Below are 23,172 nucleotides of genomic sequence, written 5' to 3' on the forward strand. Positions count from 1 at the left end.
AGGTTGGCAGATTGTTGGAGTTAGGATATTAGAGGTAGTGAGCTGGTATCAGGGTGTGATGCTTAAAATGGTATTTTGAGGCTGGGCGTGGTGACTCATGCCTATAATCCTAGCACTTTATGAGGTTGAGGCAGGCAGATCATTTGAAGGTCAGGAGTTTGAGACCAGCCTGGCCAACATGGTGAAACCCTGTCTCTACCAAAAAATACAAAAATTAGCTGGGTGTGGTGGTGCGTGCCTGTAGTCCTAGCTACTTAGGAGAGTGAGGCGGGAGAACCACTTGAGTCCATTGAGCTGTGATTGCACCCCTGCCTTCCAGCCTCGGTGACAGAATGAGACCCTGTCTCATATTTGGAAGGGTTGTATTTATTAAAATTGAGAAGGTTTAAGGTTTGACTATGGGAATGAGTATAAAATAGGGTTGAGGGTAGAATCAGTGGAAGATCCTAGATTTATTGAAGGGCAAAAACTTCCTTTCTGATAACAAGACAGTGACAAGCAAGGGTTTGGAAAGGATTGTTTGTGTGGATGATGGGATTCTCAAGCATTATGACAATAATGATGTTGGAGATGGTGTAATGAGCAAGCAGCTAAAATCTTCAAGAAATGAAGTGGAGAGCTTGGTAGATAACTGCAATAAAGAATAGTTACAGTCTGATGATGAGATTTCAGTTTGGATGTTTTTAGGGAAGAGTGAGGAAGAATTGTCTGGAATGGGCAACCAGGATTGAGAAAGAATAGAAGCTTTTAATCTGAGGAATTGAGCCACCATTATCAGGCCCAGAGAGGCATTGAAATGAAATAATTACTTCTGGAAGCCACTTGCTGTGTGGACTGTAGACTGACACCAGGTAGCCATAAAATGCCATGTGCTAGATGCCGTAACTCATACCCTATAGTTCAACAATATATAGTCAATCACTAATCAATGCTATTTCTGTAAGCCAATGAGAATTCCTGTCAAACAATTATGTATCTGTTTGCTTCTTGTCCCCCTTTGCCTTTGAAAACCTGCTGGTAGCAAAGGCTGAATGGAGCACTTCCCAAGGCAACTGGAAGTGTGTCCTAGGCTGCAGGTCTCAAACTTGGCTCAAATAAATTCTCTAAATTAATTTTACTTCTGTTTCTTCTTTTAAGTCAGTAGGATCAAGGAGGACCTACCTCACTTCCAAGCCTTGTGGTGTGAGGAGTTGGGAGGGAAAATCATAACACTTGAGAAAGCTTCAGGGGAAATGCTGATAATGAAGAGCCAAGTTGTAGTTAGAGCAAGAATGACTTTCACTAGTGAAACCAGTGAAGAATATCCTAAATAGAGGAAACACCATAAACAGGGGCACAAAAGGTATACTGGTTGGTGTTAGAGAATAGCAGAAACTCTAGTGCAGTTTAGAATTTAAGTTTTATCCCAGCTTGATATCTTTGTAGTCATATTCCTATTAGTATCATGTAGAATTTATAGGCGTTCTCTATATATTCTTTCATTTCATAAGAATGAACATCAACCCCAAGATTGAAATCAGTAGGACATGGCTTAATACTGATCCTGAACATTAATAATGATTTTTATTACAGCTTTCCAGCCATTTCTTCAATTTAGTTGTGGCTCTGGGCATGCAATGTGGAATAATGACATCTCTCCTCCCTTATAAACCCTACCTCCCACCAAGTCTTTCAGGAATATCCAAATCAGAGAAAAATCTTATATAAAAAATAAGCATAGATTTGTTCCATCTCTTTCCCAAAGTTTGTTCTAGAATTTGTTTCACCTATTTTATATTACTACATCTGAATTACCCACTAATAGAATAAGTGTTCTTAAAATATTTTTAGAAATCCAAGAGGCCATGTTGGTTCTTAAGCACCTTTTTTTGTCCATCAGCTAAGTGTATTATATCACTAATATGTTGCAGTTAGGTGTCTTTCAACTTTAGGTATTAGAAAGCCCAATTCAAACAATCTTACACAACAAAGAAATTTATTAGCTTGACATAACTGGAAGTCCAGAGGAAGGGCAGTCTTTAGGATTAGTCAGTCAGTACCTCATTGAAGACACCAAAGATTCAGTTCATTTCCATGGTTCCACTCTGCTGTCCACAGTGCTGGCTTTATACCAGAGTGAGATTCTCAGATTCTCTTTGTAACTTGATTACCAGGAAGGATCCATATGTTCTATAAGGGGGAAGTCTGGATTCCTCCTAACAGAAAGGACAGCCTTAACCGGAGGCCACCAGCAAACCGCTTCTCCTATCTCATTGACATGACTCCTCTTCGTATCTGAGTCAGTTTCTGGTAGTGAGGATAGATCCACCCTTGAGCTAAAATTAGTTCTTCCAGTTTTTGCCATTCAGAGTTGGATATTGGATGTGGATATTGGAGAAGACAGTCACAATGTCTTTACAATGTCTGCCCTGGTTGTGTTCTAATGCTCTGAGGTTCTTTATTCATTCTTATCTGTTACGTTTTATAGTGAGTTAAAATATGCTTAGTCATACTTTATTGGTTTAATTGCCATGTTCAGAGCTTTCTGTCATATAGAGTACAGCAATTATTAAGCATTCCTTTCTGCAAAAAAGGGAAAAATGTTAGAATAGTGAAAAGATTGAGGATAGTTGGCAAGTTTGAATCTATACCTCCTTAAAACCAATAGTTTTTAACCTCTTTCATCTCCAGGTAATTGATTTGGCTATCATTTACATAGAAACTTTAGTAATTTGATTTGTATGTCCTTTCTCTCTGTCAAAAGTTGCCTGAAGCATTGTGGTAAAGTAGAAAGTGGTGGTAAAGTAGAAAGTGGACCGGGTTGTGATTAAGTTTCTAATTAATTCTAGTTCCACTGCTTTCCAGATGTGTGTGATCATGGGCAGATAACTCTCCTCAGACCTTCTGCCTTCTTCTCTGTAAACCTGGAGAGAGCTACCTGTCTTCTTGCCAAGTTGTTTTTATTGGAGTTAGTGTAGTGAAAACTCTCAAACCATGCTTTTCCTCTACTCCCGCACCACCACAAAAATAACAACACAGAAAACTTATGTGACCAAAGGTGTGGGGTTTTCCCCTACACACTAAGCAGTGCACACCAATTGGGTGTCCTTCAGTTCAGTTCTGACACTATATCCCTGGAGAATTTAGGAACAGTGCCAGCCCGTCCTTCAGATACCAGTCACAAGTCTGGGCCACCCCATCCATCAGACACTAGTTGCAAATCTGGGCCCCTGGAACTTCTGACTGACTGACTTCAAGTTGGAATCAATTAATTTGCTGCAGTGGTGCACAGAACTCAGGGAAATACTTACTTACCTTTACTGGTCTATTATAAAGGATATATGTAGAGGATACAGATTAAGAGATCCATAAGGTGAAGTATGGGGGAAGGGGCACAGAGCTTTCCTGTCCTGCCTGGGCACGCTACCACCTGCAAATCTCAGCATTCAGCTCTCCAGAAGCTCTCTGAACCAGTTTTCTTGGGTTTTTAAAGAATCCTCATGACATCAACATTCCTTCCTCCAGGGTATGAGGCAGGACAGTCTCAGGGGAGGGTCTTAAGACCTACTGTCAGAAAGGCTGGGAAGATCAGAGGCCTGCCTCTGAGGCCTCGCACCCCCACCATTATAACAAAAGACAAACAAGGGCTTTGGGGTTAGGAGCCAGAAACCGTGAATGAAAATCAATGTATATATATCGTAATGCCACAGAGTTAAATTGAAAAAAGGAATTAGATAATAATAATAAAACAAAACCTTACAATTTGTAGTTGCTATATAATAAAGTAAATTTTGCTATGTTGTGTGCTTTTTAATAAAATACCTCCCTAGCTCTAAGGCAAAATATTAACTGCCTCCTTGTAAACCATTTAACCTCATCTATCCTCCTCACATTCTAAGCAAAATTCCTGTATTTCTTGCTCACCAACTGCAAGGTCACAAAGCAAATAGGCTCAAAACTGCTAAAATGTGTTTCTCAAAATGTTACTTTTCAAATGTAAAGTGCATCACAAAACATGTCACAAGTTAATAGTAACTGTTTTTGGTTCTGGCTTCTGTAAAACCTGCTTCCGACTTCATCATCCTGTACCACCTAGGTGCATAAAAGGCACCCCATTTTCTTTTTTCTTTGCTCAAAATTAAAAAGCAGTTCCACTAAGCTCGTAATCACATTAAATAAAATCCTCCTGCAACCCCCATCAGTCTTTCCAAATCTCTAATTTCCCACTACAAAATAAGCTAATGTGAAAGAAATTTGATATAGAGTTGTAAACAATTTCAAATTGCCTTAATGATTATACTCTAATAGTAAAGGGTTGGCAGTTAAAGAGAGAAAACCTGAAAAACACAGGAGATTCTGGTGCTAAAAAATAAATACTTGATCTTAGTTTCTGAGTATCTAAGGTATATCAGTAGAAGACAAGGATGTGTGCATTTTTTTTAAAGTAGATGCTTAATGAATTTAGCTACTAGTTAGTGTATCCAATGGCTACGTCTCAAGTATTCCCCAGAATTTTTTTACTTAAATTTTTGCCCCTTTTCTAAAGCTGTTTTTAAAGGTGTCAACTATGTATTGTGAGCTTTAGGGCTTTATGTAGCTTGCAAGGTATGACAGACACATTTATTCAAATTATTGACTTTTATCCAGTACACTTTTTTTTTCCTTTCTTGGAATATCATTCTTTTGAAGAACAACAGGGTTTCACACTGGGTGGAGTTTGGTTGTTATTACCAAAAGAGATAGCACATTTCATTGCTGAGAATCCTGAAGAACAAGACTTTATATTTGGAGTAGAATGAAATTAAGATGACACTAAAGAATTTGACTTTTAAAAAACTAATATATCCTTCATCCTTCATGTCTTAGGTTAAAATGTTCATGGTGAATCTGAGTATCCTAATAAACTGTATTAGCTAAAGTTTCTGTATCTCATTACTATTAGTAACACAGAGCATATATGCTTCTTAAATTGTCATTCACCTTTTTATTTTGAGCTAGTCATTGTTGTATGTCATGTTAGACTTGGGTCAATAGCTTTTTCTACATGAAAAGGCTGATCTTACCATATCTTTTTCTTACAAGCCTTGAAAAGAAAAGGAAACTAATGTATGTTGACTGTTACTCTTAACATTTGTATCATTTAATTCTCCCTTCAACCTGATGAAAGTATTAATGTTCCTGTTTTACAAAAGGAAACATTGAAACATTGTTATTACCAAAGAGATAGCACATTTCATTGAAACAGAGATTAAGTAAACAAAATTAACTATGATGGAGAAATTCCACGCTTTCTCTTTCCCTTTTACCTTCACTGGACATTTTTCGTACCTGCTTTCATTTAATTGCACAACTCCTCTTTGAGGAAGATGTTATTCTCATTTTGCAGATGAAGAAAAACATTAACATGAATGTACAATTTAAGAATAAGAAAATGAAAATGTCTACTACATTAGGGATTAGAAACCTATATAAAACATTTTTTTTTTTTGTTTACAATGATTGATTCTCAAATGTTAAACCAACCTTGCTTTTTTTAATATAAACACTACTTGGGGCCTGGCATGGTGGCTCACGCCTGTAATCCCAGCACTTTGGGAGGCCAAGGCAGGCAGATTGCTTGAAGTCAGGAGTTCAATATTTGTTTGGCCGACATGGTGAAACCCTGTCTCTACTAGAAATAAAAACAATTAGCCAGGCATGGTGTCACGTACCTGTAGTCCTAGCTACTCTGGAGGCTGAGGCAGGAGAATCGTTTAAACCCGGGAGGCGGAGGTTGCAGTGAGCAGAGATTGCACTACTGCACTCCAGCCTGGGCAACAGAGGGAGACCTGTTCTCAAAAAAAAAAAAAAAAAAAAAAAAAAAAATTAGCCAGGCGTGGTGGCACTTGCCTGTAGTCCTAGCTACTTAGGAGGCAGAGGCAGGAGAAGCACTTGAACTGGTGAGACAGAGGTTGCAGTGAGCCAAGGTCGTGCCGCTGCACTCCAGCCTGGGTGACAGAGCCATCTCCAAAAAAAAAAAAAAAAGCACGAACACACACACCCACACACAACTTGGTCATGAGGTATTGTACTGTTTCCATGGTGTTGAATTTGATTTATAGACTATGAAGTATTTTTGCATCTGTATTCATAGGAAAATTGGTCTATAGTTTTCTTGCAATATGTTAGTCTACTTTTGATACAGCAGGGTCATAGTGGCCTTGTAGAATGACTTGAGAAGTGTTTTCTCTTCAATTTTCTCAATAAGCCTTTTAGAAGAATTAGTATTATTTCTTCCTTAAATGGTAGAATTGACCAGTGAAGTCAGTTGGACCTGGAAGTTTTCTTTGTGGGGATGTTTTTAACTACAATTTCAATTTCTTTAATATATATAAGGTTATTCAGATTATTTGTTTCTTCTTGAGTGAGCTTTATTAATTTATCTTTCATAGGATTTGTCTATTTCATCTAAGTTGTTAAATCTACTGACATAAAGTTCCTTATGACATTCTCTTATCCTTTTAATGTCTGCCTTAATCTCTCTCACTTGTGATATTAGCAATTTATGTACTTTCTCTACACCCCCCCTCCCCCATTAGTCTTGCTAATGATTTATCAATTTTATTGATCTCAGAGAGCCAGCTTTTGGTTTCATTGACTTAAAAAATTTTTTTAAATAAACTTTATTTTTCAGAGCAGTTTTAGGTTCACAGCAAAATTGAGTGGAAAATACAGTTTTTATATCCCCCATAATCTTCCCCACTTCAGCATTCCACACCAGAAGTAGTATATTTGTTACAATTGAACCCATACTGATGTATCATTATCACCCGAAGTCCATAGTTTACATTAGGATTCACTCTTGATGTTGTACACTCAGTGGGTTTTGACAAATGTGTAATGGCATATATCTACCATTGTAGTATTACTGTACAAAATAGTTCCCCTCTCCTAAAAATCCTCTGTGCTCTGCTTATCCCTACCTCCCCCTTAACCCCTGGCAACCACTGATCTTTTCAGTCTCTCCATAGTTTTTGCCTTTTACAAAGTGTCATACAGTTGAAATCATACAGTATGTCACCTTTTCAGATTGGCTTCCTTCACTTAGTAATATATACATTTAAGGTTCTTCATGTCTTTTCATGCATGGCTTGATTGCTCATTTCTCTTTAGCACTGAATCATATTCCATTGTCTGGATGTGCCATGGTTTATTCATTCACCTACTGCAGGACATATTGGTGGCTTCCAAGTTTGGGCAATTATGAATAAAGCTGCTATAAACATAAGGACATACGTTTTCAGCTCATTTGGGTCACTACCAAGGAGCATGATTGCTGGATCATATGGTAAGAGTATATTTAGTTTTGTAAGAAACTGCCAAACTGTCTTCCAAAGTGGCTTTACCGTTTTGCATTTTACTGATCTCAAAGAACCAGCTTTTGGTTTCATTGACTTTTTTCTATTTCTTTTGTGTTGTATGTGTGTGTTTTTAATTCCTGCTCACCTATCTTTTCTTTCTTCTTCTTCTGCATATTTCCCTTACGGAAGAGGAAGACACACTTACTGCTTAGGATTAGCTTGCTTTTCTAATTTTTTTTTAACTTTTATTTTAACTTCAGGGGTACATGTGCAGGTTTGTTATATAGGTAAACTTGTGTCATGGAGGTTTGTTGTACAAATTATTTCATCCCTCAAGTATTAAGCCTAGTATTTTTCCTGATCCTCTCTCTCCTCCCACTCTCCACCCTCCAGTAGGCCCCAACTAATTTCTAAAGGTGAAAGCCTAGGTCATTGATTTGAGACCTTCTTTTCTAACATTTAGAAGTATATTGTTTAGTTTCCAGATGTCTGGGGATTTTTTTTAGATGTCTTTCTGATTTTAATTTCTAATGTAATTTCATCGTGATCAGAGAATATACTTTGTATGCTTTGAAATTCTTAAAACTTACTGAGAATGGTTTTATGGCTCAGAATATAGTCTGTGTTGGGGTGTTGTGACATGTGTACTTGAAAAGATGTGTATTCTGCTGTAATTCGGTGATATATTCTCTAAATGTTAATTACATCAAGTTGGTTGCTAGTGGTGTTCAAGTTTGCTATGTCTTTACTAAGTTTTTGTCTACTTATTCTGTCATTATTGAGAGATTTGTTGAAATCTCTGACAATAATTGTGAATTTGTCTATTTCTGCTTGTAATTCTATCAGGTTTTGTTTTATGTATTTTGAAGCTCTGTTACTAGCTTAGGATTTGTATTCTTGATTCATCCCTTTAATCATTATGAAATGATTCTTTTTATTCTTAGTAATATTCTTTACTGTAAAATATACTTTATCTGATATTAATACAGCTACTGTGGCTCTTCTTTGATTAGTGTTAGCCCAGTAGATCTTTACAATCCTTTAACCATAATAGTTTTTTTCAATATTTAAAGTCAGTTTCTTGAGGAAAGCATGTAGTTTGGTCTTGCTTCTTTTTAAATACAATCTGACAATCTCTATCCCTTTTAATCAGGAGTTCAGACCATTTACACTTAATATGATGACTGGTATGATTAGACTTATGTCTGCTGTTGTGCTGTTTGTTTTCCATTTGTCCTGTCTGTTCGTTGCATGTTTCTATTTTTTTTTTTCTTGCATTCTTTTGGATTGATAACTTTTTAGTATTCCATTTTATTTGCACTGTTGTCTTATGAACTGTACCTTTTTTATTTTTTAGTGGTTGTTCTAGGATTACATTCTATATCTTTAACTTATACAGTGTTCCTACACATATTATACCACTTCTATATTTTACTTCTTTCTACGTTTGTTAAAAACCCCACAGTAGATTGTAATTATGGTTGTTTTAAACCATTTTATTTTAAAGATTTTTTAAAAAAATATCTTTTATAGTTATCCACATATTTACTTCACTGTACCTCATTTCTTTGTATAGTTCCATGTTTCTGTTTAGTATCATTTTTCTTCTGCAAAAAATCTTTCTTAACATTTTTTATTGTGCAATCTACTAGTGACAGATTTTCTCAGTTTTTATGTGTTTGAAAATTTTCATCAACCTTTCAGAAAGATATTTTTACTCCGTACTGAAATTGTAGTGTATCACCTCCAGTTTGGTGGTTGGCTAGGAGGACTCAGGACTGAGCATATAGTCAAACTCGTGGTTATGACTTACTACAGCAGAAGGATACAAAGCTAAATTAGCAAATGGGAAAGGTTCATGGGTGAAGTCTGGAGGAAGCAAGGCACAAGCTTCCACGAATCTTCTCCCAGTGGAATTATGCAGGATACATTTAATTTCTCCAGCAGTGAATTGTGACAACACATGTGAATACAGTTTAACAGGAAACTTATTAGAGACTCAGTGCCCAAGGTTTTTATTGGGAGCTGGTCAGGTAAACGTCCTCTGCCTAGCATGTACCAAAATGCTGATTTCCAAGAAGGAAAGTAGATGTTCAGAATATTGTTTGCATAAATACTTTAGGCACGGTGAACCACCCTTATTAGTTAGGGAATGTCAGGAACCCTTTTGAAATTCAAGTTCTTAGACAACAGTCAAGGCCTAACCTTGCAAGTAGGCCTTTCTAAGGATAGCACTCTTGAGCCTGCTGTGTTATCTTTTTTCTGCATACTAGGTAGCCTTGTTTTTTCCTTTCTGTACTTTGTAGATTTTATTTTATTGTTTTCTGATTGTATAGCTTCAAGGAGAAATCTGTGATGACTTATCTTTGCTCCATTGAATGTAATGTACCTTTTTACCTCTGGCTGCTTTAAATGTTTTTCTTTATCTTTATTTTCAGCAATATATATGTGAATGTGTGTTAGGTTTATCCTGCTTGGTATTGCTTGAACTTCTGGGAACTGTGGGTTTGTAGTTTTCAACAAAGTGGAAATTTCTTAATTTCTGTAGCTATTATTTTTTCCAATATTGCCTTACTCTTTTTGCTTTCATGCATTCATTATGGTTGTGTTTGATTGCTGACACCGTTACAGAGGTCATTGAATCTTTATTTTTTGGAGGGTGTGTGTGCGTGTGTGTGTGTGTGTGTGTGTGTGTGTGTTTCTCTTGGTCTTCATGTCTTCCTTTTTGGATAGTTTTATTCCTGTGTCTTCAATTTACTAATATATTCTTTTGCAGTAGCTAATCTGCTACACATCCTACCTAATAATATTTTTATTTCAGGTGTTGTGTTTTTTTATATGTAGAAGTTGTATTTGATTCTTTTATGTTTCTTTGTCTCCTCATTGTGTTTTCTCTTATGCTGTTGAGGAAATGTTTATTATAGCTATTTTAATGTTCTCATCTCTTAATTTGATCATCTCTTTCATTTCTGGTTCTGTTAATATTGACCGTTTTTCTAGTTCACGAGTCACATTTTATTGCTTCTTGATAGGTCTAATAGATTTTTATTGAATGCTCATTATTGTGAATTTTATGTTATTTGCTGAATTTGGTTGCATTATTTATTTATTTTTTTTTTTGAGACGGAGTTTCACTCTTATTACCCAGGCTGGAGTGCAACGGCGCGATCTTGGCTCACCGCAACCTCCGCCTCCCAGGTTCAGGCAATTCTCCTGCCTCAGCCTCCTGAGTAGCTGGGATTACAGGCACGCACCACCATGCCCAGCTAATTTTTTGTATTTTTAGTAGAGACGGGGTTTCACCATGTTGACCAGGATGGTCTTGATCTCTTGACCTCGTGATTCGCCCGCTTCGGCCTCCCAAAGTGCTGGGATTACAGGCGTGAGCCATGGTTGCATTATTTAAAGGATGTTGGATTTTTTTCTAGTATGCCACTGTTACTATAGGTAAGTTTGATCCTTTCAAGGCTTATTTTTATGCAGCTTCAGGAAGAATCTAGAGTAGCCTTAAGGACTAATTTAACCTCACTTCTAATGCATGGTCCTTCTGGAGTCACTCATGGCTGCCCTGCTATTCCGCAAGATTTCCCCACTTTGGGTAATAGGAATTTTAATGATTCCTGGCCCTTTGTGAGCTCTGACAGTTGTTTATCTTACAACTTTTGGTAATTTTCTTTTTGTAAAGGTTGATTTTTATTTTGCTCAGCCTCATGGGGGTTCACCCTTCACACGTATAAATTGTATTCAGCCAAAGATCCAGTAGGATGGCTGTGCATGTTTTAGGATTGCTTTCTGTGTTGATCTCTTCTCTTAGGCATCTGCTCTCTCTCCCCCTGAATTCTAGCTGTTTTGGCCTACCTAAACTCTGATCCGTGTCTTTTCAATTCAGCAATGTTGCTAAATTCTTATGAGATTACCTTTCCCTGTGCCATTGTTTGTAAATTTTCTCCAGGCAAAAGCTGGAAAGCCCTCTTATTATTGCCCTTTTAGGGCAATAGTCTGATATCATAGACTTGTGCTGCCTTCGTTCAGTGCCAGCAAATAGTTTACTCTATTTTGTCCAATTTCTAGTTGTTTAGGGAGAAGAATATTTTCAGACAGTCATTGTCCTTCATTTTCAGAAGTAGAAATCTCCCTATAAACATTTCAGACTTTTCCTTTTATACCATAAATGTTTCTCTTTTCGGAAGCAACTTCATCCTCATAACTTGTGAAAATGTCAAGACTCTTCTACTTTTTTCTTATTACATTCAGAAGATAATAATGATGGATGTGATCAGGATCTGAAACTTCAGATTTTGTTCAGATATTGCTTCAAATTTTTATAGTCACAAAAATCTATGCCTTCTATGACCATCTAGATATCACTGTGGATCTGGGCTCCAAGGAGGGTGAGGCAAGTGGGGCACCTAGGGTACAAAATTTAAGGAGACACTTACTCTCCAGGTATTATAAATATAGGATTGACATCTAAGAGTGAGTGTGTCCTTAAATTTTGTACTCTAGGTGCCTTGTTTGCCTCAGTCTAGTGCAGGCTTTGCAGTGGATATTTGTGATCACTTTTATTACCCTAAGGCATTAGTCTCCAACCATTATTAACTAGATCATGTATTTCCTTTGGAGTAGGTGTAAGTCTTTTTTACCTTCATAGTTAAATTATTTAAACTTCTCTCTAACCATCTATTTTCTTGTAGGAACTGTAATAAAGTCTGATGTAAAATGTCAGTTCCTTAGTATTGGCTGAGAAATGAAAGAAAGAAAAGAGTATTCAAGATAGCAAATACTGTCCCCAAAGCCAAAACCATGTTACTGAAGCCTTACTTAATTTTAGTTAAGTCTGCCTTGGCCCTAGAAAACAGTGTCTCTTCCTACCTAGGCCAGATTCCATTAATTCCATGAGGGCTGTTGCCCATTGGGCATGCAGCCATATTTGCAGTTTGAGAGTCCCAAGTAAGCCTGACTAGGCTTCAAAATGAATCTAGATTTCTACTAAGAGGAATTTTAATATGGGTCAGGGACATGCAGTTGGTCTCTGTTGGTGGGAAGAACAAAGTTTTTAATCTTACATAAAATATACTCTCTTTGAGGTCTTTGGTTCATGACCCAGTTTTGGATTTCTTTATTCTTTGCAGCTGGAATGATAAAGTAATCTCTTTTCTCTCTTCTTAGAATATTAAAGGAGACAGGAAGAAGTCCAGATGAAGTAACTCATGGAACCATTTGTTTATCTGAACATGAGCTAAATCTTAGGAGAGAAGGGTAAAAATAATTCATTCTTACTAATTTTAGTTCACATTACCAGGATTTTTCAGATAGTGGTGTAGGTATGGGTTCTGTAATAAACAGTGATTTAACCCAGAATGGCCTCTGTTAAATATCTTCCTCTGTCACTTGGAAGTGGTATTTGGTATCTGTTTGATAGTTCAAAAGTTCTTAAACATTGATCCTGTGTGCAGAAAGTAACCATTAATTTCATCTTGCCACTGCTTTAGATACTCAATTTTCTTTATTTTCTTGGGCCCTTCTTTTTTAAAAAAATAAGAATAATAGCATAATTGTGCCATCTGCAAAGGACTTTTATAATGGATTGGAATGTAAAAATCTCTAATCCAGAAGGAAGATGCTTATGTAGTCAAGTCTCTGTAGATACATGCAATGCACCTTTCTTTAATTACTGGGTGAGGTAATACGTTGTGAAGGAAAACAGTGAATTTGGATTTTAAAAAACCTAATTATAGTCCAGGTTGAACTGCTGTAGCTCTGTGACCTTGAGCAGGCCAGTTAATCTCTTTGAGAGTCAGTTTTTTTCCATCTGCAGAGTATGTGTATGTATGTAGGAGGTGGGGGAGGAAGTGATAAAATCTGCCTGCCTATTATTCATGTCAGTGTGAAGATCATAATAAAGATGTGAAAGCACTTGGGAAAATGTGTAAAGAACATATACATACAAATGTAAAAATGATATTTATAAAGTTATTTTATCTCAGCGCAACTAAATCTTGTTTTTATCTTTGGGAAACTGTAAATATAGTTTCAGCTAATTTTTTTTAAAATCACTGATAGCTTAGAAAAAGAGAAGTGAAAAATATGTATATTGGAAAATGGATGGAAAACACATTATCAAACGCTAAAAGTTACCTATGAGAGAATTGATAATATCTCCTTAGAGTATTTATGTGTGTGTGTATTAACAAAATTTGAAATTTTTACTTACCTTCTCTTTCATCCCTAGCCTTTAAAAATCTGTATCAGTTAGATTTTCTGACATGTTGTATGTGGATTTTCTACTTTGGATTAGCCATAGAAAACTATTTTTTAAAATCAGTCTTGTTGCTCCTTGTTGTTCGAGACAATTCTGGACTTTTTCTCCTGATTGGTGTGTTTTCAGGGGAATTCAGACTAATTTAATATAGCCGTGGTATGTATAATGAGGGTGTTAAATCTGTCAGAACATAAATCACAGTGATTGAAACATGAATGCAATATTTTGGTACCTTTGAAACTATTAAATTACTCTCCTATATTACATTAGATGGGTGAGAGAATTCCCTTGATTGGTTCATTCATTCATTAAACAAATATTAATACCATGCCTACTATTACCAGGTACTGTTGTCTGTTACACAACAGTAAACAAAACAGACAAAAATTCCTGCCTCTATGGAGCTTACATTTTTCTGGAGAGGGAAACTGAAACTAACAGATAAAATACGTATACTTTATTAGATAGCAAAGTAAAGGAGGAAAAGGGAATGGGGGGAGTGTTGGAAGGCATGGAGATTGGAGGAAGGCAGGCCTGGGAAGGATTGTGACATTTGAGTGAAGACCTAAAAGGAATCTATATGGATATCTCAGGGAAGAGCATTCCTGTTCTAAGGTATAACAGGGGTAACAGATTTGAGCCAAGTGTGTACCTAGTATGTTCAAGGAACAAGGAGGAGACCAGTGTGGCTGAAGTGGACTGAGCATAGAGTTTTAGGCTGGTGCACACGTAATTGCGGTTTTTACATTGTTGGAAATTTGCCATTTGATATTGGAATAAATTTCTTAAATAAATGTGGTTATGTTCTGCATCATTTTAATGTGCATTTCTCACTTTGTTTTTGCTAATTATTACTTGCTGTTTATTTTATATTTATTTTAGACTATGGAAATGATGTTAGACAAAAAGCAAATTCAAGTGATTTTCTTATTTGAGTTCAAAATGGGTCATAAAGCAGCGGAGACAACTCCCAGCATCAACAATGCATTTGGCCCAGGAATTGCTAACAAAGGTGTAGTGCAGTGGTGGTTCAAGAAATTTTGCAAAGGAGACCAGACCCTTGAAGATAAGGAGCATAGTGGCCGACCATTGAAAGTTGGCAACAACCAATTGAGAGCAATCATCTATCCTCTTACAACGACACTAGAAGAACTCAACATCAACTCAACATTGATCATCCTGTGGTCATTTGACAGTTGAAGCAAATTAGAAAGGTGTAAAAGCTTGATAAGTGGGTGCCTCACAAGCTGACCAAAAATTAAAAAAAAAACCTAGTCATTTTGAAGTGTTCTTTTACTCTGTGCAATAGCAACGAACCATTTCTCGATTGGATTGCGATATGCAATGAAAAGTGGATTTTGTATGACAACTGACAAGGACGAGTTCAGTGGCTGGACTGAGAAGAAGCTCCAGAGCACTTCCCAAAGCCAAATTTGCACCAAAAAAGATCGCTTTGGTGGTCTGCTGCGGGTCTGATCACTACAGCTTTCTGAAATCGAGCGAAACCATTACATCTGAGAAGTATGCTCAACAAATCCATGAGATGCACAGAAAACTGCCATGCCTGCAGCCAGCATTGGTCAACAGAAAGGGCCCAGTTCTTCTCCACAATGCTCAACAGTGTGTCGCACAACCAATGCTTCAAAAGTTGAATGAATTAGGCTACAAAGTTTTGTCTCATTTGCCATAGTCACCTGACTTCTCGCCAACCAACTACGACTTCTTCAAGCATCTCAGCAGCTTTTTGCCAGGAAAAACCAGAATGCAGCAAAAGCTTTCCAAGTTTATCGAATCCCAAAGCACAGATTTTTTACACTACAAGGATAAACAAACTTATCTCTCATTGGGAAAAATGTGTTGATTGTAATGTTTTCTGTTTTGATTAATAAAGATGTGTTTGGGCTTAGTTATAATATAATGATTTAAAATTCATGGTCCAAAACCGCAATTACTTTTACACCAACCTAATAAGATTAAAACCAGTAGAGTTGGGTGTTTTGAGAGCCATATATTTCAAAGGAGAATCATTGTTTGTATCAGCAGCTGCTCATAGGTAAAATAAGAGGAAGTCAGAGAATTGATTGTTGTATTTAGCAATGTGGAAGACGTGGTGACCTTAATAAGGGCAAGTTGGTAGACAGATGGGATGAAAAGCTTGGTTGATATGAATTCAAGAGAAAATGGGAGATGTGGAGACAGTGAGTGTAGACAACACTTTTGAGTTTTATTGTAAAGGGGGAACTATGCACATTTGGTGTGTAGAGTTAAGAGAATGGGCTTTGAAAAATTATTTTGGTTCCATATTTAATGTGATAGGAATAATCCAGGAGCAGGGGAATATTTGACAATGCAGTAGAAGGAAGAGATAATTGCTGCAGCAGTTTTCTTGAATAGGTGGGAAATAATTGGGATTACTTTTAGTTTTCCAAAGTGATCATTATGTTTCTTTGATGCTTTTAACTCATATTCTTCCCTTTTAAGGAACATCAGTGCCTAAGCCTATATATATATCCTTTCTTATGTCTATACCTTACCCCTCACAGGTATACTTTTTTCTTTTTTTAAAAAAAACCCTGCATGTGGCATTCAAACACAGGTATACTTTTATCAGAGCTCCTAAAATACATGTCTCACCCATTACTGGATTGTTGATACCTTGATCTATCTTATTATTCAACTATTGGTTCTTTGACTACAGTGTTTTTATTCATTGCTACGTGCCTATATTAGTTACCTTTTGCTGCATAACAAATTACTTTAAAACACACCCACTGAAAACACATATTTATTATATTGCAGTGAATCAGGAATCCAGGAACAGCAGAGGTGGTGGGTCTTTTACAAGGTTATGAACCAATGTGTTGACAAGGCCTGAAGCCTCATCAGAAATCTTGATGTGGAAGGATCCATTTTCTAGGTCACTCACAAGGCAGGATTCATTTCTTCTCAGGCTGTTGGCCAGAGGCCTCCCTTGGACCCACGCCACATGAACCCATAGAGTATCTCACAATATGGCAGTTGACTTAGAGCAAACAAGCAAGAGGGCAAGAAAGAATGCCAGCAAAGCAGAGTGGTAGCAAGAAGGACATCACAATTTTTATAACCTAATTACAGAATTGACATCCCATCACTTTTGCCACATTTTCTTTATTTTTAAAAATTGAGACAGAGTCTCACTATGTTGCCCATGTTGAACTCCTGAGCTCAAGTGATCCTCCTATCTTGGCCTCCGAAAATCTTGGGATTACAGATGTGAACCACCATGCCTGGCCAGTATTTTCTTCTTTATAAGCAAGTTACTAGGTCTAGCCCACACTTAAAGAAAGGGTTACACAACATGTGACTATCAGAAGGCGAGGATCACTGCAGGGACACATTAGAAGTCTGCCACCTAGACCCCAAGCTCTGGAACTATAAAATGCCTAACATGTTGAATGAATTAACCTTTTTCCAAGCACCCTCATAACTGGTAGTGTACATTTGTAAGGGCTGGTCAAAGGTAAGAATTCGGTTTGAGACTGTATAAAGAATAACTTGATATTTGGGGATTATTTCAACTATGTTTCTGGTGTCCTTAATGATTTGCTTTTATGGAAGAATGAAAAGTTAAAGTCATTTTGTATCTTCAGGAGCCAACCAAAACCAGGAATGCTATTCAAGAAAATCAGAATACATGCAATGTATTTTAATAGGAATTCTAGAAATAATCTGATAGCAAGCTATATTTTGAGATAATTCAAGCTTCCAGTCATTCCTAACATACGTACCCTTTTATGACATAGATGAGCATAAGGATATATAAAAATTAGTGCAATTGAAATGTAGTTGAATTTGATCTCTACTATGGAATAATCTTTATGAAAATAAGATTTTAACAGGAATAAGCATCATCAGATCATGGATTTCAATTTTTTTTCATAGTTTAAATGTTGAGGCGATTTAGTCTTTCGAAAAAAACTAAGGAATCTCATCCTAGACTTATAACATGTTAGATGTTTGAAATAACTTGTCCAATCCTATGTTTTTATAGATGAGGAAATGGCTACCCAGTGATGTACCCAAGCTTGTTGGTGGCACAGCCAGTGCCAGATCCCAGGCCTCCTGGCTCCATTCAGTGCCCTGTACCATGCCTTATTGTTAGTAATAAACCATACTGGAGCCACTGGGGGAGTTTAAAAACTTTTATGCCTGTCTTATACCCAGACCTTCTGATTTAATTGGTATGGGTTGGAACTTGGTCATTGGAAGTTTTAAATACTCCCCAGGTGATTTCAATGTGCATCATAGTCTGGGAACCTCTACTCCACAGAGAATTAGTGTGCTTAAGGAATTGGAACTAGAGTGAAATCAGTAGTACAGACTTATATCCATTATGACTCCCTAATCACAAATTTGGCTGGGTTTTATCAGAGTAGTAAGAAAAATTTTTACATTGAGAAATAATTAAGATTTATGCTGAACAAAGACTTTCTTAATAAAACTATCATTAGTATTTTGGGAGATAGCCTGTGACAAAATTTGTCCTAATCATGAAATAGAACAATTTTTTGACACTGATCAGGCAAGGAGAAAGTTTTCTGCCATCTGTGTTGTAGCATGCTCTGCTGTTGTTTTAACTAGATAAAATTCTAATTACTGTTAAACAGATTGTTTATGAGGTTGTTTTTAATATTTTAGAGCAAGCATATAAATATAAAGAGGCAAAGAAATGGTTCCAGATTTAAAAACAAAAGACTTTTTCTTTGAAAGTAAATTAATCAGAATTTGACACACTGGGTTGTTTAATAACACATTTCGGTGTGGGTCCTTGGTACTGCAATGTTGCAAGGAATATGAAATTCGTAGTTTGGTTATAACCATTCTGTGGTGCTGTTTTATACTCTTGGATATAAAGCTGAACAAACATTCTAACTAGAAAATACTAATTCATGATTGGTAAGTGGCATTTTGTTTCTATATATTGTTCTTTTAAACAAGGCCTTTTCCTTGATGATGACAGATGTAGGGAGTATGAAATAGAAGAAGTAAGAATAGGAGATTATGATCAGGTCAAAGCATTTCAGAATTTTAAATCTTGTATTGACGCAGTATCAGGGTGATGGCAAGAAAAGCTATATATTTGGGTTGCTAGTGTAGAAGCGATAAGGGGCATGTTAGTTTTCTATTGCTGCCATCACAAATTAATACCAACTTCGTAGTTTAAACAAAATTTTTTAATTTTACAGCTCTGTGAGTCAGTAGGCCAATTCTGGTCTCACTGGGCTAAAATAAAAATTTCAGTAGGGCCATGTTCCCTTCTGGAGGCTGTAGGGCAAGATCACTTGTGGTTGTAGCACTGGGATCCTTGTGGTTGTAGCATTTGTCTTGATCAGGGCCCTTTCTAGCACCTACATTCCACTCTCATTCCCTGGCGTGTGACCCTCCTTCATCTTCAAAGTCAGTAACAAAGGTCAAGCCCCTCTCAAGCTTCCGATATCTCCTTCTCCTTTCATTTAAATTCTCTGATCCACCTTCTGTCTTCCTCTTCCACTTTAAAAGCCTCATGTGATGAGATTGGACCTACCTGGATAATACAGGATAATCTCTCCCATCTCAGGTTCCTTAACCTTAATTACAACTGCAAATCCCTTTTGCCATGTCAAGTAACAGGTTCCAGTGGTTAAGGGCACAGACATCTTAGGAGGGCCATTGTTCTGTCTGTCAAAGAGGACTAGATCACTGGAGTCAAGAAAGCCAAGTGTCATTATTGACATAGCTGTTGAAAGTCTTCATTTATCCACAAATATTTTTCTAGTGCCTGCTATGTGCTAGTCATTGTAGTAGGCACTAGGGCTATCGTGGTAAACAAGGCAGACAGAGTATCTGCCCTTGCGTGTCTAGCAGTATACTTATAAAAACAAGCAAAACATATAGCATTGCTTTATAAAGAACTCTTCATGTATTCCATATTATGTAAGCTCTTTGAAAGCCAGTACTAGTGTTCTTTGTTTTGACTCTTTCCTCATCCCGTCACTACAATAGTGTTTTACATACTAGACGCTTTACAGAATTGCTAACAAAGACTTACTTTGTTTTTCTTTGCATTGAGTTAGGAACCTCACTTATCTCTCTTTTTGGCTATTTCTGCTTCAAATGCAGTGAAGAAATTTGAGATCAAAAATCCAGACTTAGAGGACAATTTAAGATTTAATCAGATACCCGCTGAGGAATTTTTAAAAAGGCCTTAAGAATGATCATGTACTCCATTTTAATTTTCTTAGTAAAGATTCTAAAGTGCTAAGGGCAGTTCTGTTTTGCTTTTTCTTCCTATTATTATTATTTTTGAGAAAGGATCTGGCTCTGTCACCCAGATTAGAGTGCATTGTTATGAACACAGGCTTACTGTAGCCTTGATTTCATCAGCTCAAACAATCTTCCTTCCTCAGCCTCCCAACTAGCTGGGACTACAAGCACACTCTACCATATCTGGCTAATTTTTACATTTTTCGTAGAGACGGAGTCTCATTCTGTTGCTCAGGCTGGTCTTGAGCTCCTCGGCTCAAGCTGTCCTTCCACCTTGACCTCCCAAAATGATGAGATAACAGGAATGAACCATAGTGCCCAGTCTTGCTTTCTCTTCCTAGATTCAACAGTCAGAAAGTACTTACCCAATTAAAAAATAGTAATCAGCAGTTGTTTTAAACCAGTATTCACCTATAGTGAAGAATTACCAACTCAGAAGCAAATTAAAATAAATTTTTCAATATGGCTTTTATGAGATAGACAGACTTATTTTATCTATTGTTTATTGCTCTTAGAGCTTCTGTCTTTCTCGTATACAATTCCCTGTTGTGCTCCCACTGTGTGCTGAGTGTGGGTCTACTCTTCATGGAAAAACTGCAGTATTCTTACCAATTGTTAAATGCCTTCTAAAGATAGTTATTCGTAGTGTTCTCAGTAATAGTCATGGTTACAATTCTGTATCATGTAGTTTCCCAATGCAGCAATAGGGAACTTTAGTAATGGTGGATTGGAGTAAGCACAGGTATATGAGATTTATAGTCTACCCAGGCATTGCTTTCAACCTTGGCCGTGATAAAACTATTAGCAAGTGGATAAATATGCTTGTAACACAGGTTTGGGCTACAGAGTGTAAATATCACGAGGCCTTCTCAATTTCAGTACATACTAAGTTCTCTATTCCAAATCCCTTCTCGATTCTTTGATAATTTAACATTATTTATGGATAATTTCTTATTCTGACCTTTTGTGTTTCTTAACAAATAGCCTAAATATATTTTATATAAACTTCGTTTCTAAAGAAGAACTTTTGGAATAACGGGTGGAAAGTTCGTTTGATTTGCTTAAGTGTAGAGATGGCTATTGTGATATTTAAGTTTAGATGATATTAATATGGGTGAAGGAAAGTAATAGCCACTCTTATAGAGATAGGTAGTTTATTGTACTGTAATCTTTAAAATGTTACTAGGTAATGTTGATTTCTGTGAATTTAGCATTTCAGTGACTAGTAAGGTAAGGCATCCTGTTGGGCTTAGTTCATATGTAAAAATTGTTATTAATTGGCAACTTTTGAAGACGGCTGGAAGTTTAACTGTGAATGGTGCAATACTAATCACTGAAGTTTTCTTGATTATTTGAAAAAGAGAGGGGAAAAAACTCCTGTGTTTATGGTCATTAAAATTTAGTAGTGACTTAAACACATGCAGTGTTACAGAGAGAAGAGACAGGAAATTTACTAACTTACTGAAACTTTTGACAGGTGTAGTGCATCTGTGGAAGTCAGATTTTGATTATTGATAAAACAGCCTTTGTTTAGTAAATTGAAAATCTAGTGAGAAGATTACATGGAGCAGTAAGCATACAGATTTGCAGTAGGTACTCCATTCAGTGGGTTTTATTGGGTGTCAAAACTAAACTGACTTTAGTGAATTTTACTATAGCTACTACACACAAATGGCTTCAGTTAGAAAGGATGTGGTACCAGATAATGTCATCAGTTTTTCCAAACGTGTTTCTGGGGAAAATAACCTAAATTCTTGAAGCAAATCATTTCACTTATAATTGGATGTGATATTATGAGAACAAAAGGCCTTAGGGCAAAAAACTGTTCCTTATAGAGGCTTTTAGTTTTCCATTTAAAATTAGTGCAATTGCTGATTGGTTTTTTAAAAAAAACTCATATTCTTTTAAATATAGTACTCTGAAGGTGTTGCTGAATTTAGTAACACAACTGAGAACAGTATCCTTAAAAAATAATCAAGTTTATGTTAAATGGAAATAGTTGGCTAAATATGATTTTTAAAAATAATAACTAAGGTAAACGTAGGAACCAAATATATTGTTAGTATGACAAAAAGTGTTCAGAAGAGGTAGTACCTTTGTACTTAATTTTTTAAAATTTAAATGCCTGTATTATGTAGGTTTTAATGTTTTATGACCACATGTATGTATAGCATAGTAATAATTCACTGTAAGCTTGTAGTGTACTGTATTAGTTGAAGTACGATAAAGAAATTCTTGCAGAAGAGTGGAATTACTTCTGAAATACTATGTTTTCCAGCTTGTATTCCTCATCCTACGTACTCAAATAAAGCGACTATTTTTTCCCTGATAAGAAAGGTAGAAACAAATGATGGTTTTACTTTTTTTTTTTTTTTTTGAGAAGGGGGTCTCACTCTGTCACCCAGGCTGGAGTGCAATGGTGTGATCTTGGCTCACTACACTCTCTGCCTCCCAAGCTTAAGCGATTCTTGTGACTTAGCCTCCCGAGTAGCTGGGACTACAGGTGTGTGCCACCACGCCCAGCTGATTTTTTTGTATTTTTGTAGAGATGGGGTTTCACCGTGTTGGCCAGGCTGGTCTCAAATGCTTGACCTCAGGTGATCCGCCCACCTTGGCTTCCCAAAGTACTGGGATTGCAAGAATGAGCCACTTTACCTGGCCTGTTTTACTTTTTTTGCCTTCAGAATGCTTATTTTGCAATGAAAGTAGAATTAATCACATCCCTCTTACCGCCCCACAATGTGGAATTCTCTACTGACTGTAAATCAGTATTATTTTTTTTTAATCATTAATGAAAGTTCTTTTATGATACCACTAAGCAGATGTCAGGGTTTACTCTTCAATTAGGTGGGATAGTGGTGATGAGCAGATTAGACTCCTTTGCAGGTGATACATTGCTTAGGAGAACTGACGTTTAGACCATTGATCCTTCTAGTGATTTTACATGTCAGGACTGAGCTATCTGTCACTTCCTCTATCTTAAAAATAGGCAGAATAAACAAGAGGATTTTTACAGACTATAAAATCCAAACTAAATAATTCTGAAAAAGCCTAGATGATTTAAAAGTCTTTTAAGTATCATAAATTTTATTTTTTCAAATGAACATGCAGTAAAACTTTTTCTGTGTATAGTTGATATATTTTAGCACATATATAGATTTATCTCCCCACCATCACAGTCAATATCCGGAATAGTTTCCTTAGCTCAAAAAAACTACCTTGTGTTATCCCTGTGTAGTTGTGCTCCCTCCCTACCCCTCAATACCTGGTAACTCTGCCATTTTACTTTTGTCTTTTCAAAAATGGTCA

At 36.5% G+C, this 23,172-nt stretch overlaps 1 protein-coding gene across 2 annotated transcripts in view; it reads left to right on the forward strand.

Annotated features, from left to right (window-relative positions):
* Positions 1-23,172, forward strand: part of GLCE (glucuronic acid epimerase) — a 97,013-nt gene that overhangs the window by 20,431 nt on the left and 53,410 nt on the right. The window lies entirely within an intron of this gene.

The sequence above is a fragment of the Aotus nancymaae genome, unplaced genomic scaffold, assembly GCF_030222135.1.
Source record: "Aotus nancymaae isolate 86718 unplaced genomic scaffold, 86718_ANA_hifiasm-v0.15.2.pri h1tg000003l, whole genome shotgun sequence".
NCBI lineage: Eukaryota > Metazoa > Chordata > Mammalia > Primates > Aotidae > Aotus > Aotus nancymaae.